The sequence below is a fragment of the Seriola aureovittata genome, chromosome 24 (genome assembly GCF_021018895.1).
Source record: "Seriola aureovittata isolate HTS-2021-v1 ecotype China chromosome 24, ASM2101889v1, whole genome shotgun sequence".
Taxonomy (NCBI): Eukaryota; Metazoa; Chordata; class Actinopteri; order Carangiformes; family Carangidae; genus Seriola; species Seriola aureovittata.
In genome coordinates, this window is record NC_079387.1 from 557,852 (window position 1) to 574,548 (window position 16,697).

Consider the following 16,697-nt stretch of genomic DNA (forward strand, 5'->3'; position numbering starts at 1 on the left):
GCATACGCCGACATTTACACCTCATGCAAATGACTTCATTCATAAATATCCAGGACAGCTGTCAGTTCAGGTGAGATATAAGAAAGAAAAAAGGTCAAATTGAAGCTTTTCTGTGAAAGAAAGTAAAGAAAAGTGCCAGTTATGTGCCAGATTCTACTTTCTCATCCTAAACCCAACCTCTACCCCTTTACACTGCTCACTCTCACAACAGTTTGCCTCTTAAAACGCACTATGTCAAAAATGCTAATTTCCTAAATGTGTTTTCCTGACTGCGTCCGCAGCGCTGATGAAGGTGCATATTTCTCCCTCCACTCGAACACTTTCATTTCCCCTCGCACCCCGCTGAAAATTACACACAGCCTTGTTTTGTATGCAAAGATACCTCCCTTGCTCAGGGAAATTTTATTTGTACGCCGTCTTTCCTGCTAATGCAACAAATGAGAAATGGCGATCCGGGCCTCGGGAAATGCTCAGGCCCGGCAACTGGCACTGTGATGTTTGAGCATAAGCCTCTCCTTTAAAAAAAAGCGTGTTGATTCTCCATACCCCAATATTGACCGACCGTCTCTGTTTGATGTATGCATGCCCCTCACCCCCCTCCACGTACACACACATTCATAAACTCCCCCCACCGCCATGCAAACCCAATGTTTGGGCTTAACTTGTTAGTTCTGCTTCTGGAATAGCTGCTGATGCCCCGAGATATTAGTGTACGATCGACTGTTGTGATGGACTGACCGACTGTCTGTCTGTCGCAGAGTTTGCAAACGCTCACTGTGATGGATGCACTGTAGCATCTAGCGGCACCAACTTTGCCATATGTTCGCATTTGAAAGAAAACATCCGTGGACTGCCCACAATGAACTTTTCTGTAACCTGAGGAATACTTTCTTAATGTAAAAGACAGAATAAGTTTGTCATTTATCATTAAGTGCAAGAGTAAAAACACACCTGATGTCACATTTGGAAGAACTCTAACTTCCACATCTGGCTTTGTTGACATCCTTAAACTTTTTGACACTGATGTATCGGGTGATGCAGCTAATCAGCTCACTCATCCATTTGCTTTGATTGGTTAAAAGGTTGGCTTACCTGATCAATATCTCTCAAGAAACTACAGCCCCCACCATCACACAGTTAACCTTTGTTTGGTGTGAAAATAACTTCAAAATTCAACAGCAATATATTTTTCCAGAAACGATGTCCAAATTTCTCACTGTTGTTCACTGGAACCACTATCTACTAAAGAAAACATGTCCTTTGAAATCTCCTGACAGTGAGCCCGTCCAAATAAAACCACACTATCTGCATGGCGAGGTGCCATTAGAAGGAACTGAGAAAACATGTTTTTACTGCGGTCTGAACTGACCGATGGACCAGGACAACAGAAAGACACAAAGACAGGATATCGAGAATTTTACTTTTAAAGATATATGTATTAATTGCAAGCTGATATGCTTATATAGAGGTGCTATATAAGAAAACTACCAACTATTTAGCTTTTTGAGATGATCGAGTAGCCAGAGAATATTGCGTGCTTTTAGTGGATTCTTGTTTTCAACCAAATGTGACTGAAATTAGGGCAAATATGGCACCAAGAGTTAAATAAACCAAAAACAGCACCTGCTCTATCACACAATACCATGAGTATGTACAGTACGAGACACTGAAAACATGAGAATCTCAGCACAACGGGCTCTTTCTGTGCACGTCCGGTGGGACAGAGTGCCGTTATTAAAACAGAAATATCAACATAACAGATAGGTATCTCCTTCAGATTGAAGATAATCCCCGCTGAGGCTCTGCGCCAAGATATCGAGAGCCGCTGCGAAGTTATCTCACCAGGAAAATATCCTTGTTTACTAAAGTGGCTGAACAGTGTAAACCTAATTACTGTGAACTAGGTCAGAAATCTGCTACTGAGTAAAGAGTAATCAAACTGAATATTTAATGGTGTATACTACCACAATCCCCCCAAAAGCAGACTACACAGTGTCTCTATTTATTTTTACCTTTGCCTAAATTGTTCACAGACTTCCTGCCCGTCTGTAATTTGTTAATCGAATCACCTGATGAGAGTTCTGCAGTCTGGTTGTGATAAAGAAAGAAAGAGGAGGGGGTCTCTATTAATAGATCAGTAGACTTGTGGCCTGCAGATGACAGGAAGAGGGGCCTGTCATGAGGAATGCCTTTGTTATTTTCCATCCAGGGAGGAAATGAATTTCTTGTGATTTTTCAGAAATGCTGCCCGTGGGCGCAGGCGTCGCCGCTTCGAGGCTCAGGGAGAAACAGACTGAAAGAGACAGGAGAGTGAGTTGATGATGTGATGATGAGTGCTTTTCAGTTTCGATGTGCCTGTCGCACAGAGGATTGGTCTCAAAGAAGTTGGGGGACGAGGACGGGCTCGTGCTTAAAAGGTTTGGAGACGGAGCGAGCTTCAGTGTGGGAGGCCCGTCCTTCGCTCCAAAACCGTCTTTGTGAAATCCAAGAACGCATTGTGTCGTCATTTGATGTCCGTGTTGGAGAGCGATGAACACCCAGCCGCTTGCTTTGAACACATCCCTCAATGCAACAACTTGTTCCACGATGGACTCAATCTTTGATGCACGCAGCCAAACCTTGAGCTAATGTATATTGGCGGCAACCATTATTTACAAGTCGTATCGTTATAGTGAAGGGTTCGTCTCAGCTGTAATGAGCTGGGAAGGTAAAACAGCAAAACAGCAGCAACTATTGATGAGTCTTCTCTAGAATATGACGTTTTTGATGGATAATGACGAACTTGTAGCTTTTCAAATATTCAGAGTCCAGTTCATTTGTCCTTTCTGGTAAACTATTGTTCCTTGATACACTCCGCTTTAATTGGTGTTGAGATCTCTCCATTGTCAACGGAGCAGGGTGGGGCTGTTCACACCGAAATTACAAAGTCGATTACCATGATAATAAAATGTGTCCACTCGGTAAAGAGACCATGTGGTCTATGAAAGGACGGCCAGTTCCGCCAGCTCTTATTGGTGTAGTCTGGTTTGGCTGCAGTTTCCCTTGTTCTTGGAACCGGTATCAAATGGCACATGAACACTATAATCGGAGCAATTTTCCAAACATCTTCAACTTCCACTGCACAGAAATGGATCCAGGAGTGCGGCAACAAAACCGGGCCTTATGTCAACTTCTGATTCCAAAACGTTAATGATCTAGATCAAAAGGAGCTTCAGAGACGACTTGCTTTTGTGTTTTCCGAGTCCTTTTCAAACGCTGCCTTTGAAGGTTGAATACATGCCCAGAAAATGGTTTGATTAAACAGGTATGTGGGATGGTTAAACATATTGAAGACACTAATTACTACTGAACGCTCTGTGGTGTGGGGCGCTGGATGAGGATGTGGAGGAAAGGCCGCTGGGCTCAGGCAGAAAGCTGTTTTTTGAAATTGAGCGGATCCAACAAACACAGTCGACATTATTTCATATGAAATTAATGTCATTTGTCTTATTTTCTTCACGGACGGGGAGGTTTGTCTGCCGCGCAAGCCTGTGTCAGCTGCTGTGCAGGGGAGACCCACTTCCAGCCAGTCTGAGGGTAAAGGGAAGATAAACACACACTTTGGAAAAGGATTTAACTTTCTTATTGTTTTTTCAGAGTTGACTGACAGACTGGTTCTACTGCGCACTCAAAGCTTTGTGAGTAGCAGTCAGCTCTTAGTAGGGTTTTGCTACCCAAGCTAACACCCAATACTTTGTTGGGCCATTTTGTAGTAGGACGGTTTGTGATTGGCTCGGTTGGGTAACCTTCATACTGATGCAAGCATCAGTATGAAGTCGTGTCTCGTGTTGTATTCGCAGCTCCCTGTGGGAGAAAAAGACAGAGTGTAGAAGATATGTTTTATTAGTCAGACAAAATTAAGGTCAGTGATAAAGAAAAAAAGTAAAAAATATAGCTCTGGGTCTCGGGCCTCATATTAGGTGGTACCATTCAGACTCAGTTCTGTCATGTCTTATGTATTAGAGTCAGTTTTAGGTCCAGAAGTCTAGAGTTTATGGACTCTGTTTGCCCTGGGTTTTGCCTCTCAGGCTAGATACAGGAAGCCCATCTGATAAGGATCTTGCCGGAGCCACATGCAGCCTGACAGGAACCTTTGAATACTCTACGCAGGGTGGAAACACTTTTTTGGGCTTTGGTTGGTCGTTAAGATGTGAACACAGCTTTATCTCGGTCTCTATCAGGGAAACTAAATGTTACGTCCAGTCACAGTATTCATAACATATAAACTAATGACACACTGCTGATTCTTTTATTAGACACGCAGATGGTACAATGACTAAATTCATTTAAATTTTTTATTATTGTATAAATGTTAATAATTTGAATGCGGGCAAATGCAGAAAGGGGCGATCACGTAATCGGTCTGCTTGAGGAACTCGCGGAACCATGTGACCTTTGACATTTGCTGTAATGTTTGTACACAAACTCTGATTAGTGACTTGTGAATTAAAGTCTTTTTTTCCATGTGGTGTTTACAGTCTTATGTTGACCTCCTGTACAAGCTCTACATGAATAATTACTTTAAAAGACTACACACGAATGCACAGTTGTGTAATTATTCATCGTTTCGAGCCATTTTGATTTAAATAAATCATAGGTGAGTCCCTCCTCTGACCCCCCTTGGCGTTTGACTTTGGTTTAGGTCCCTCTTTGCACGATTCCTCTGCTGTGATGTGGACCGAGAACACTTTTGACACATCTCTCGAAACACACTTCTAATTTGTCCCCCAGGCGCTGGTTATGACGCGAGCTGACACTGAGGTCTGACAACATGACTTCTTTCCTCCTCTGGCCAAAGCTGCCGCAAAGCTGCAGCCTCACCCGCCTCCAGACTGGAGAATCGGGGTGTCTTACGATTGAGTTGTTCCCCTCCCCTTTTGGGACATCGGTTCGAATTAACGCCACCGCCGTCTGACTCTTTAGGCATCGCCGCTGACAGCTGGAGCGCTCACACACACCAGGTGCTTCTGTCGCTGCCGAGGTGCCTATGACACCTACCTGTTTTTTAGCCCCCGACCTGTCAAGGGAGCCAGATTTAATTAACGTAATGATCAAAGCAGGAAAAGCAAGTTTAGCCCTGAGGTAGCAATCCCAGTGAGCCGCGCTCGCTTGCTAATTATTTAGCATTAAGGTAGACGGCACTTAGGCATACATGACTACTTCAAAGATTTGATTGGGGTTTGGTTCGTTACAACAGCAAAGCGCCTGGAGGAGCCGGTGGTGACATCAAAACATCAGTGTGGATAAATCTGCTGGTGTAAAGCATCTCGCTCTCAGCCACCAGGTAACCTTTCTTTATCCTCTCTGACAACGCCTGTTCACAACAAACATCAGCTGTGTGAATTTAAATGAAGGGACGCAGGGGCAAGTTCAGGATGCGATGGAAGCGCGAGATGAAAGTTTTATTTTAGGGCGCGGAGAGGAGAGGCTGAGCGCCCTCGCCGCAGTTTAAGGTGACCCAGAGGGACGGCGTGCTGCTGCCACAGCTCGTCAGCTGTGGCCTCAAATGAACTCAGGGGGAAGGATGAAAAAATAATAAAAGTACATTAAAAATACATCAATTAAGCTGTCGAACTCATGTGGTTACAGGCAATAAGCATAATCAGAATTCTTTTACATTTAGTTTTGCTGTTGTGATTACTTTATTCAACTTTAACTCATGTGCTCAATTTCACGGTTTTGTTGGACGGAGCTGTCAGGACACAGAAACTCATGTTGTACGGTCAAGCTGACTTGAAGATGTGAAGACTGAATTTAGTGTAAAGTGCATTAAATGATGGGTTTGGGGTCAGAAGCCAAAAAGAGTTATTTTTTGAAGTGATGCCCTGAGGCAGGTGTCACGATTGGTGAGTTTGGCCGGCCCCATTTCTACTTCTACTGCTCCAGCTGTTATTTGTTGCTGCTTTCATCGAAAATTTCGGTTTCCAAGCGGAAAAAAGGTCCATTAAGCTTCTCCTTTTGGGACAGTAACAGACAAATGAAGTGAGTACAATTCAGATTAAGTCATTCTTCTTCTATTTCACTTTTGCTTTTATTCACTTTTGGAAGATCTGTGGTTTGATATGTTGTAAACCAGGCAGAATGGACATTAGTGGAGTCCAATGATTACGCTGTTTGCCAGCAACCACCGTTTCTGCCACTGCCAGGAAAAACTGTTTCTTTCCAAGGCTGTTTCAATGACGAATTCAACAATTCTCCCTGTAATTTTGGACAATATAATCCCTCAATTTGCATAAAACAAACTGTTGTTCATTTTAGTTTGTATACCAGAGATCTAATGGAGTCGAAATCCCGGTGGTTGCATGCAGAGTTTAATATCTTCCATTTTATAAAGTCTTAGATTTTTTAATGCTGTGCAGTTTTTTACCGTGAATTTAGGATTTAGGTAACGTCTGAGAAAAAACCCTGGGCTGAGAAACCTTGACACATTTTTGTCCGTATGTATATTGACTGTCCACGATCTCTTGAGAGAGATGCTGTATCTTTGAAACACATTACGACAAGTACATGTGGTAACTTACTTCCTGATATTGGGCGGTCAGGTGTCTGTTTCTGCCTCAGGAGTGCAGTTTGGGTTTTCATGCTCTAGATCTAAGCAGGGATTATCGGAAAAGCCCTTCTGCCTGGAAGACATCCTCTGCTTAGAGTCATCATCCATTGACAAGTTCCTTGAATCTGACCATGTGTCTGCCTCTGAATCATCAGCCTGAGTCCAAAGACAAAAGATTGTATTTATCTGTTTATCTGGGTCCTTGGTAGATGCCACGGTAGAGATTTTCTGCTAAGGTATGGAAGCGGATATAATTGATTTCGAGGGCTTTAAGTTAATGACCATTGCATATTTTAAACTTCTGGGCTTGACCGAAGCACCAATCAGTGTGAAAAGCCAATATAATTATGAGTTAAATTAATTTGGGGTTCTGCAGAGTTTGTTGTCTCGTTGGATGAGTAAAAGCAGGCCTCCAGCCATCAGTGTAGCCGGGTCTTTCCCTCCGGTGTACGACATGAATAGACAAGAAAAGAACAGCACTCAGACTGACACACAGGGCTCTCATTGAATCATGTGAACTAAGACAGGGGGAATTTCTGATAGCCCCCATTTCTGTGCACAGCCGTAGAGACAAAAGACCTCACTGTCTGCTGCCGTGGAGCCGCGACTTACCTCCAGGCACTGCCAAATAAAAAAAAGAAAAAAGAAAAAGAAAAAAAAAAAGAAAGGAGAAAGGGAGAGAAACGACCTCCTGGTTTTGGGACCTGAGCAGTTGCCCATTGTTCCACTTAAAATGAAAATCCCTGCTCCTCCACTGGGGCCCCCAGTAACCTGTTCGTATGCAGCTGGTGACCACCTGTGGAGCAAGTCAAATTAGGGAAGGATTCCTACTGTTTCTGTTTATTGTCTGCAGGTTTTTGTGTGTGGTATTGTGCTTTGGTCCTTTGCAATGGTAGAGGAGGTGGATTGGCCGGCAGGAGAGCCAGTGACCCCCCAGAGGCTTTTTGTTTTGTTGCTCAAATCATCAGGTTTTCTTCTTTTCGCTGTCGCAATAACGCAGCTCTTATCATATTCGGCTGCTTGTGCTTGGACTGATGATTGTTGCTCACGGAGGGAAGATGAGGTTTGGGTACAGTGTTGTAAAATTAGAATGACTTTCAAGAGGCAATTCTGTCAAGAGGAAGAGGTGAATCTGCCTTGACATCTGATTTCGTTCCAGCGGTTTGATGTTCTAGTTTTATATATGTCGATAAGCAAAAACCTTACGTGACAGATTCTTGGCGCCTGAGAAGGATCTCAGAAAACGTACATGGACATCAGATCTCTTGTGTGACTATCTTTAAATCCTTTAAAAAAGATGGAGATGAGACATGACCCACGTCCGTTTTTCCCTCAAATTATCCAATTTGGCCTTTATGAGATCCCATAGCCCGGGAGCCTAGAATTCCTTTTTCATCCAAACAAGAGTTGCTCTTGTTTTCCGCTGCGACCATTCGGCACGGAGATAGAGAACAGATATTAATCATCATTTGGACACACCGAGGAAAAAAAAAAAAAAAAAAAAAATCACTTATGGGTCACAGAGGAATGAGTCAGTATTGCAAAACTGCAAAACACGGTGGCTCTTTGTGTCCGTTTCCCGTTCCCAGGAATGTGGCTCGTCTTATGACTTGAGGTGGGGTTGGGGAGGTGAATGACATCACCGGTTGTGCTCACATTTAAATTCTGACACAGTGGCACCTTGTGTTCCTATTCGCCCCCCCCCCCCCCCCACCTCCCCACCATCTCCTCTCTGAAGCCCGGATTGTGCTCGGCTCTGCCTTTTCTTTCCCCCCTCAAAGAATACCTTCTTTTCTCTCGCTCCTCTTAAGCAGCTGCCTGCGTATGAAGTGGAGAAAATGACACTCCATCTCATGATGAATGGTACTTGACCCCTGGAACCCGTGCATGTGGAGCTCACACGGAGACGCATTTACATAAGCCAGGAGATCTCACGCACGCACTTGTTTACATCCGGGGGAAAAAAAACACGCGATGTGGACGCTCGCCGCCGCTAAGGTGCTGCAAATGAAGATTAAATATTTGTTGATCAACCTCGGCTGCGAATTGGACAACCTTTACCGATGCTTTCCCCCCCTCTCAGCTCCCGCTTCTTGGTTTGACACACATCCGCACTGGTGGGGTTGCCTCACTGAGAGCCCCTTTTGTTACATGATTAATTACTCTGAGCAACAGTTATGGCGGGATTAACAATTAGCTAGACCTGTCAAACAGTCAGTCTAAGATGGCAGACTAATTGAGCGGCTGGTTGGCCATTGTGTCCCAGTATAAGGCCAAGGAAGTGGGGATGGTTCACAAGCCTTTCATCTCTTTTACAGGCCTAATACCACAGCAGAAAAGGGTCCGCTATCAGGCACGGCGAGCTCGGGTAATTTTTCATGAATATTCATATGCCTACTCTATCTGCAGTGAACTTTACAAAGTTACCTTCATGGTGCATGTTCTGGAAGTCTCTCTGCTAGAGAGGATGTTCACTCGCTGTAAAATGTTGCACACGCTGCAAAAAATGTCCCATCACAAGGAGTAACTGGCTCTATCTTTTAGCCTCAAAGCTGAAAATCACACTGTTTGTGTCCTTTTCTTGAAACTAAAGCAGCAGCTTGGTCTCAAGATTTTCCACCATCATTTTCTAGTAAATGCCTGGAGCCCTGCAAAGAAGACACAAAATATCTGACGCGATCGCTTAACCAAACGCAGTCAGCGTAGCGCGCGGAGATGATGAGCCGATCTCCGGACTCAACTCATCATGTATCATCACACTAACAAAGACGAGAAGAAAAGAAAAAAAAAAAAAAAGATCAAGTCAAGGCCAACTCCGGCCCAACAAAGAGAAAACAACCCGAAGTTTCTTTTGAGCCAAGTTTTGGATGAGAGGAAAAAAAAAAGAGAGAAACCTGCAAGGCCACACAACTGAAGTGGCTTCCTCAAAGAGTTTTTATCCACGGTGTCCATGGGAAGAACCCCAGCGGAACAGCTGCAACGGCAAGCCATGGCTCCTCATGAAAGGTTTTGCCTGGAGGCGGGGGGAGGCGAACGACTTGAACGTGAAGAAAGTCAATTGTTCCCCCGCTGAAAGGCAAAAAGCCCAGGAGGAGCTGCACCATGGTGTGTGGGACATATCAAAATATTTGACAGACTTCAGCATTATGAAAAACCTTCGTCCTCTTTTTTTTTTTTTGGAAGAGGAGGGTGTGTGTGTGTGTGGGGGGGGGTTTGTTTTTCAACCCACCACCGACCCGTCACACTCCCATCAGGCCCCCTGACTGCCCCATGTCATTGTTTGGGCCCTGAGAGTTCAAAGCGGGCCCTTTAGGAGCCGCTCAGTGTGCGCTGACACCATGTAATGAAATTAGTAGTTCTGGCTAAACAGGTTTCAATCAAAGAGTCCGAGCCAAGACCTAGTGCCCACTGTTCATGAATCACCTCTTTCACTGACTTATGGCAGACAGTCTGGCACATTGTTACTCCTTTCATTGACCCATCATTCAGCCAGGTAGTCCCACCGAGAGTAAAACACTGTTTCCAAAGGGAGACCTGGCTGAGAGCGCGGCAACAACAACAACAAATGACATGTGATAATGGAAACAAAAACTCGGTCTTAAAGGTCGGATCTTATAATTAAAAGGGTCAGTTCACCCGAATTGAAGTAAAACTCTCTTACTCTCTATTCTCTTACCTACAATTACTTTTGTCAAGCCGTATAATGACAAGCTACATCTGAAAAACAAACATGTCATTCCACAAAAAAAGTCCTGTTTACTTTCTGTGTGCAGTTTTCAAATCTTATTTTCTTAAATAGAATCTGGAAAATAAAACTATTTGAACGCAAAGCAACTTGTTTGAGGTATTTTCTACAATAAAGTTTCATTTTTCTTGATCGCAGTGCAACGACGAGTTTCTAAATGTAGAACAAAATAAAAGAGAATCTTTGAAAATTCTGAAATCAAGTTGATTTGTGATGGAAACAGGTCAATACACCCGTCTGGTATTAGCAGATTTTCGGCTGCAAAAATTATTTTATAATCTGTTGATGTGCAACAAATGTGTGAAATATTAGAAATAGAAAGTCCAAAACCCAAAATGAAAAGTTAAAGTGAATTTGAGAAGCTAAAACGACAGAATATTCAGTTGTTTCGCTCAATAAATTACAATTAAAATTAAATTAAATTAATTATTATAAATTCAATTTAAATTGTTGTGTCTATTGTGTCCATGGATTCACAAAGACTATCACTTAGTGAATCCCGACATGATCCTGGTAAGGGAGGAAAAAGAGCCGTTTCTTGGTCACCACATGAAAAGTTCATCTGGTGCGGGGAGAGAATGCGACTTGTGACTCGTCGTAGCTCTGCAGGTCTGAGACCTGCTGCAGTCACGTTAACGTACGGTTAGCGGCGGCTGTTTCATGTTTATTTACTGAACGCCGTCATCAAACGCGTTCACCTGGAGCTTCCACGAGCCGCAGGAAGGCGGAATTATCCTCTAATGCACAACACATGTACAACTGCCGCTGCATTAACAATGGCCTCCACAGTGTACCGCTGCTTATCATGTATGTGTGTGTGTGTGTGTGTGTGTGTGGAAGGAGAGTGAGCCTGTGATGCATGTGTTTACATGTGTGTGTTCATGCCTCTGCGTGATGCATGTGTTTATTTGTGTGCGTGTGTGTGTGTGTTTTGTGCGTTGTGTGTGTTCTCGCCTCCAGCCTTGTCTCCTGAGCCTGCCCCCCACCCCCCTCTCCTCCTACACACACACACACACACACACACACACACACACACCTAAAACTGATGGCTTTGAATCACTGGCAACCCTGCTGCTAATTTATTTGTGCTGAGCATTATGGGAATTAATGTACCTGACATTCAGTGACAACAGCCGGCGCTTTGTGGCCCTTTTTACATTTCAACACATTCCTGCCATACACATGGCTGCCTGCTGAAAAACGTCCATCTTCCCACCTAGCTGAAAAGAAAAACACACACACACACACACGCACGCACACACACACACACACACCACACACACACACACACACGGCAGGCTCTGAACCTCTAGGTGCAGGAGGCTGTTAGCGGTGGCTGATGATAGTAGCAAAACATTAACATAATAATTAGTGTCTTGTAATTGTTTCATTAAAACCAGTTGTTCCATTTCTCCTCTTGTTCTCCCAGAAGATGCGAGACGGAGTTTGGACGTCAGCCAAAGGGAGGGTCGGTCCACGTTTGTACCCACTCAAGATGTTAGCCTGCTCGCCGGGAAGCCGGGGAGGCTGTCAGCGGCGGTGGCGGGTGGCGGGCATTGCCACTCTGGCCATATGTGGGGACAAAACAAACACGGGGGGGGGCAGGGGGCGGGCGGTCGGGGGGGTAGGCGGGGGGGGGGGGGGTGGGGTGGGGTGGATGACTTAGGGCTCACGAATTCATGATGTGAAAGAAACTGGAAACTGGATTTATTGACTTTAAACCTCCTTCAATCTACTACAAGAGCCGATTTTCAACAATGAAGAGGCTGAAATGACACTAAATATTTTCCTCCAGCTCTCCTGTGATCCCGCTTGTCAAAAATAAAAGCCTGCGTCGCATAAAGTTGCTCAATAATGAACCAAATCCTGTATATTATGTCAGTTCCTTTAAAAGGTCACATAGCGTAATCGTATTGAAAGCTGGCAGTTCATTTAGAAGCTGCAAATACATACACAAGCGATCATGCATATACAGTGGCTGCCTGGCTGTGAAGTGCTTTCATTCACTCAAGCTCTCTCTCTCTCTCTCTCACACACACACACACACACACACACACACACACACACACACACACAGATTTGAGCCAGCCCTAATTAGCATTTTAAAGAGGAATTCCACTCGTTTACCGTTCAGTACATGCCAGTCCACATTTGTGAGCGTGATCGAGTCTTTCTAAAGTCACCGACTACAGGAGTGAAACCTGTAATGTCATTAACATTTAAATTATACAGCAGCTCCTCTGTGCGTGCGTGACAGACTGATTCTGTGGGCCCACAAAAGCTGATTGAGTTGTATTTCACATGTATAAATCTATACATCTGCACCCTTAGTCAACTTTCCTGCTTCGGGTCAGTCAGAGAAGGAAGGTTTTAAAGAGTTTAAAGCATCACTTTGAGACTGTGTAAAGTTTAGATGATGAATGATGGACGGATCTGAATGAGATTTAAACGAGGGAAGCTTCGATTTTTGACACATTTCGGGAGGAGAAACTTTGACATTTGACAATAAACGAACAACAATAATCTCGACATGAAGTTCACTTACTAGATTTTCTCTGGAAGTTTTTTTTCGACCTCATTTTCAGGCGTCATCAGCCACTGGAGTTTGCTCTGTTGTCATGGAGATGGCTCAACAGTCGTCACATGACCTATGTGTGGAAATAAATTAAAAGAAGGTTGGTCAAACAATTATTTTCAAGGTCAAGAATGAGCTTTCATGTTCTACTTTTGAAACAACACAAATGAAAAAGTAATTTGTTTTTTTTTCATAATATCTTAATGGACATCATGAATTTGCCCCTTTACTTCCTTACAATGATCTAAATCATGTTAAATGCTGTTTGCTGCAGGACAGGAATATTAATAGATGATGATTCTAACCTGCTGGAGCTGCGCACACAGATTCCCAGGGATAATCACAAACATTTCAGGTCTCACTTCCAGTCTGACCTCCAGATAAAGTGGTTTATATAATCTGGATAGACTCTCTCATTTACAGCCCGAGTGCCCCAGACCTCAGTTATCAACCTGGTGAGTCCAACGTTATCATAAGCAGAAGAAATGACTGGAGAAATAAAACCTAATCAGTATGAAACACAATGTCCCTGTAAAGACTCACTGTTTTCCAGGAACAGACACTTCTGATGTTGGCATACAGTACAGCATGTATGTTGCCAAGGATTGTTTCATACGTTTATTGAAACCATACCAACCCCAGCTTGAAGTTAGTGTTGGAATTATTGTCTTTTAAGTCACTTTTCTTCGCTCACTTTGAAAGAAAACGCAGTTTAACAAACGTAAACACGGAGGAGACAAACAGCTCCGGCAGCTTTGCAACAAATGTGCAAAATTTTGTTTCCATTTTCCTGCAGTGTTTTTGTACATACATGTTCTGCCAGACAACCTCTCTCTCTCTCACTCACACACACACACACACACACACTGCTGCTGCTGTTGTTGGTCTGCAGCTGCGTGCTCTCCACTCCATCTCTCTCAGTGCAATACAGTGAGGAGGCACAGGAGGCAATAAGAGGCATACGTCTCATTGGCCAAGTCTGGGAGGGGTGGAGAGAGTGTGTGTGTGTGTGTGTGTGTGTGTGTGTGTGTGTGTGTGTGCATGACAGCCTGTGTCACACCACCAGATAGTTAGATACCACCGCCGGGGATTTGACATTTAGTGTTTTTTGACAAACTTCTGACGACCGTCTCCCGCAGATCATTATCAAAGCATTGCTGTCTGTATAATCAAGATGAATGCTCCCGAACACAACGATGATCATTTTGTGGAGGAGCAACTCTCGAGGATCCGACGAGGGAGGGGGTGCTGGGAGGGTGGGGGGTCTGCATCACTTGGGCGTGCTTAACACATACATTTCCATTTTCCCAAAGACAGATCTGTTGGCAGCGCAGATATAAAGCGACACCCTGGTGCTGACAATGTTTCTGTCAACTTATTGAATCCTCGGCAGAAAAAAAAGGGGGCAATCTCGGAGGCAGAGCGCAATCTAAAACATTGATAAATAAATATGGGAGATATGAATATGTTTGTTTGTTTGTTTGTTTGCGCTGGGTGTCGTTTTAATCCCCGCTCGCCTTAGAAATCTCCCCAAAGACTGATTGGTGTCATGCACTGCAATTAACTCCACGAGCACCGTCTATAAATCAACTTCCTGAACTCGGCGCGGAGGAGATGATGTTTTTGAAATTAGCACCATCCGCCGCTTGTATTGTGGGGGGAGGGGGCAGAGAAGAAGACGGGATGAGAAAGGGGGGTTGGTGGGGGGGGTCGGTGGTGGGAGATTTTCAAAATAACGGCCTCTCTGATATCTTATATTCAGAAAACACGCAGAAACAAGTTTCACAAAATCACGTTCATTCTTCAACGCACCGCGGGGGTTAACGCACCCGTGCTCATTTTCTTGACGTTTTGAGTGGCGAGCGCGCTTCTTTATTTTAACTGATCGTCTGTTTGGTTGCAATTGAAGCGTCGGCGCCTCCCTCATATTCACCTCCTGCGCTTTCACCGCATTATGAGCCATGAGTCGCTGTCACTGCCTTCACAGAAGAGAAACATTTAGGTCAATTATCATTCCATTCAGAATCATGCTTGACTACTTAGATTAAGAAAAACACTTATTTGCCCACATGGTCCAAGCAGAGTAATATTTCTCTGACTGAGACCAGCGTATCAAGAGAATGCTTTATTGCTTTACTTATTCATGTTTCATTTGCAATTCCTTGTGTGAGTGTATGTTTGCATCCTCAAATATATACAGTGTGTGTTTGTGTGTGTGTGTGTTGGTGTGTGCATTCCCTTGCAAGTGCAGCTGATAACGCTAATCCTGTTTACTTCTCTTTTCCTCTCTCCTCAGTATTTCAAATATACCTTATGCCTTTTCTCGACTTCAAGGCGTATCCGTGGAGGAGAACGCGGGCCCCTGCCCCGGCGATCCAGCACACACACACACACACACACACACACACACACACACACACACAACACACACACGCCAGAACAAAGGGAGTCCCCCCATATTCGATTCCCTCTCTGAATATGTAAAACACAGCAGCAGCAGCAGAGTCAACGCTGAGAAATTACCAGAACTATCTGGGCCATTGACAGGCCTCCCCTGTGGTCAAATGGGCCACGGCTGTGTTTGGTAAGCGCCCCCTCCGCTCGGGTTTCTGTGGCTCTTCGTAGATAACCAGCAGGGAGGAGACGCACTCGGGCAAGCTCTGGCAATCGGGTATGGGGAATTCGGACGAGTGTGACTGTGATGATGCGCTCTACCCTTAAAGCTTTTTTATTTTATTTTTGTATTTTTTTATAAATCTCCTCTGTTAAAGGGGCAATATGAAATCTGTTTTATTGCACCGAAAAGGACGAAATGACTGTAATTTTATCTGTTGGCGGTTGATGGGGTCATTGATCAATACTAGTGGCTCAAACTTCACCAGCTGAGATTAGTGGTTTTCAAAATTCACTTTCTGGCTCCTGCTCTGTTGTTACAAAAATCTGCATTTGTAGTCTAAAAAGAAAGTTGTTTTTCCTATTACCACATGCTGTGAAACAGCAATCCCTCACCTCCTGACTGGTTGCAGTTGTGACCGGTTCAACCTTCTCAGATTGTTTGATTAGAATCAGTTTTAGCTTTGTTTGGCATTTTGGCTTCTGATGCTCCTGAAAGAAACTATGTCAACATGTGCGGTTGGAAAAACTTCCATTTGTTGCTTTAAATACGGCAGCTAGCAGGAAAAGCATTAGCCACCACGGCTAAAAGACAAACAACCACCTACAGAAAGAGAACTCAGAGCAGTATATAGACATTGATCAACTTAGAAAAGACTCAGACTTTCACTTTAAATGAAGGCCTTAAAAGGGTAGATTATACGTGGAGGTGCTATGGTAAATATACATGTATGTCATAAGGTTTCGATAATTCTGTCCTTTTAGGTGATGATATTTTGAACCATTTGTGATTCCCCTGACCCGTTGGCACCGCTGCGGCCCCTTTTTGGCTCGCCAGCGGCGTCAGGGGAGATCCTGATTCACAGAGGCCATGGCTGCTCCTCAAACCCGCCGGCAGATGCTCCCTCTCTCCTGCCTCGCCAGCCGGCAACGTGCCTCCTCTGACATGCCTGTGTGTCTGTCTGTCTGACTCAGTCTGTCCATTCGTCCGTCCATCTGTCCATCAAGCGAGTGAAGCCTGAAACCTTGATTATAAACATGCACACTGGCATTTAAAGGGGAAGTAAGTTGGGTATTTGCCTCTCTATAGGACATACATGGTCCTAGATATAATATCTAAAATTAGGAAAAAAGATCCATGGAAGGCAATATGTTCCCATGAATCATTTATTGGC

General features: G+C 44.1%; 1 long non-coding RNA gene across 1 annotated transcript in view; it reads right to left on the reverse strand.

Annotated features, from left to right (window-relative positions):
- The window catches only part of LOC130165396 (uncharacterized), a 77,631-nt gene that overhangs the window by 2,123 nt on the left and 58,811 nt on the right, over positions 1-16,697 (reverse strand). Inside the window, exon 3 of the long non-coding RNA XR_008826793.1 lies at positions 12,880-12,982. This is a non-coding gene — a long non-coding RNA (uncharacterized LOC130165396). The remainder of the gene's footprint in view (positions 1-12,879; positions 12,983-16,697) is intronic.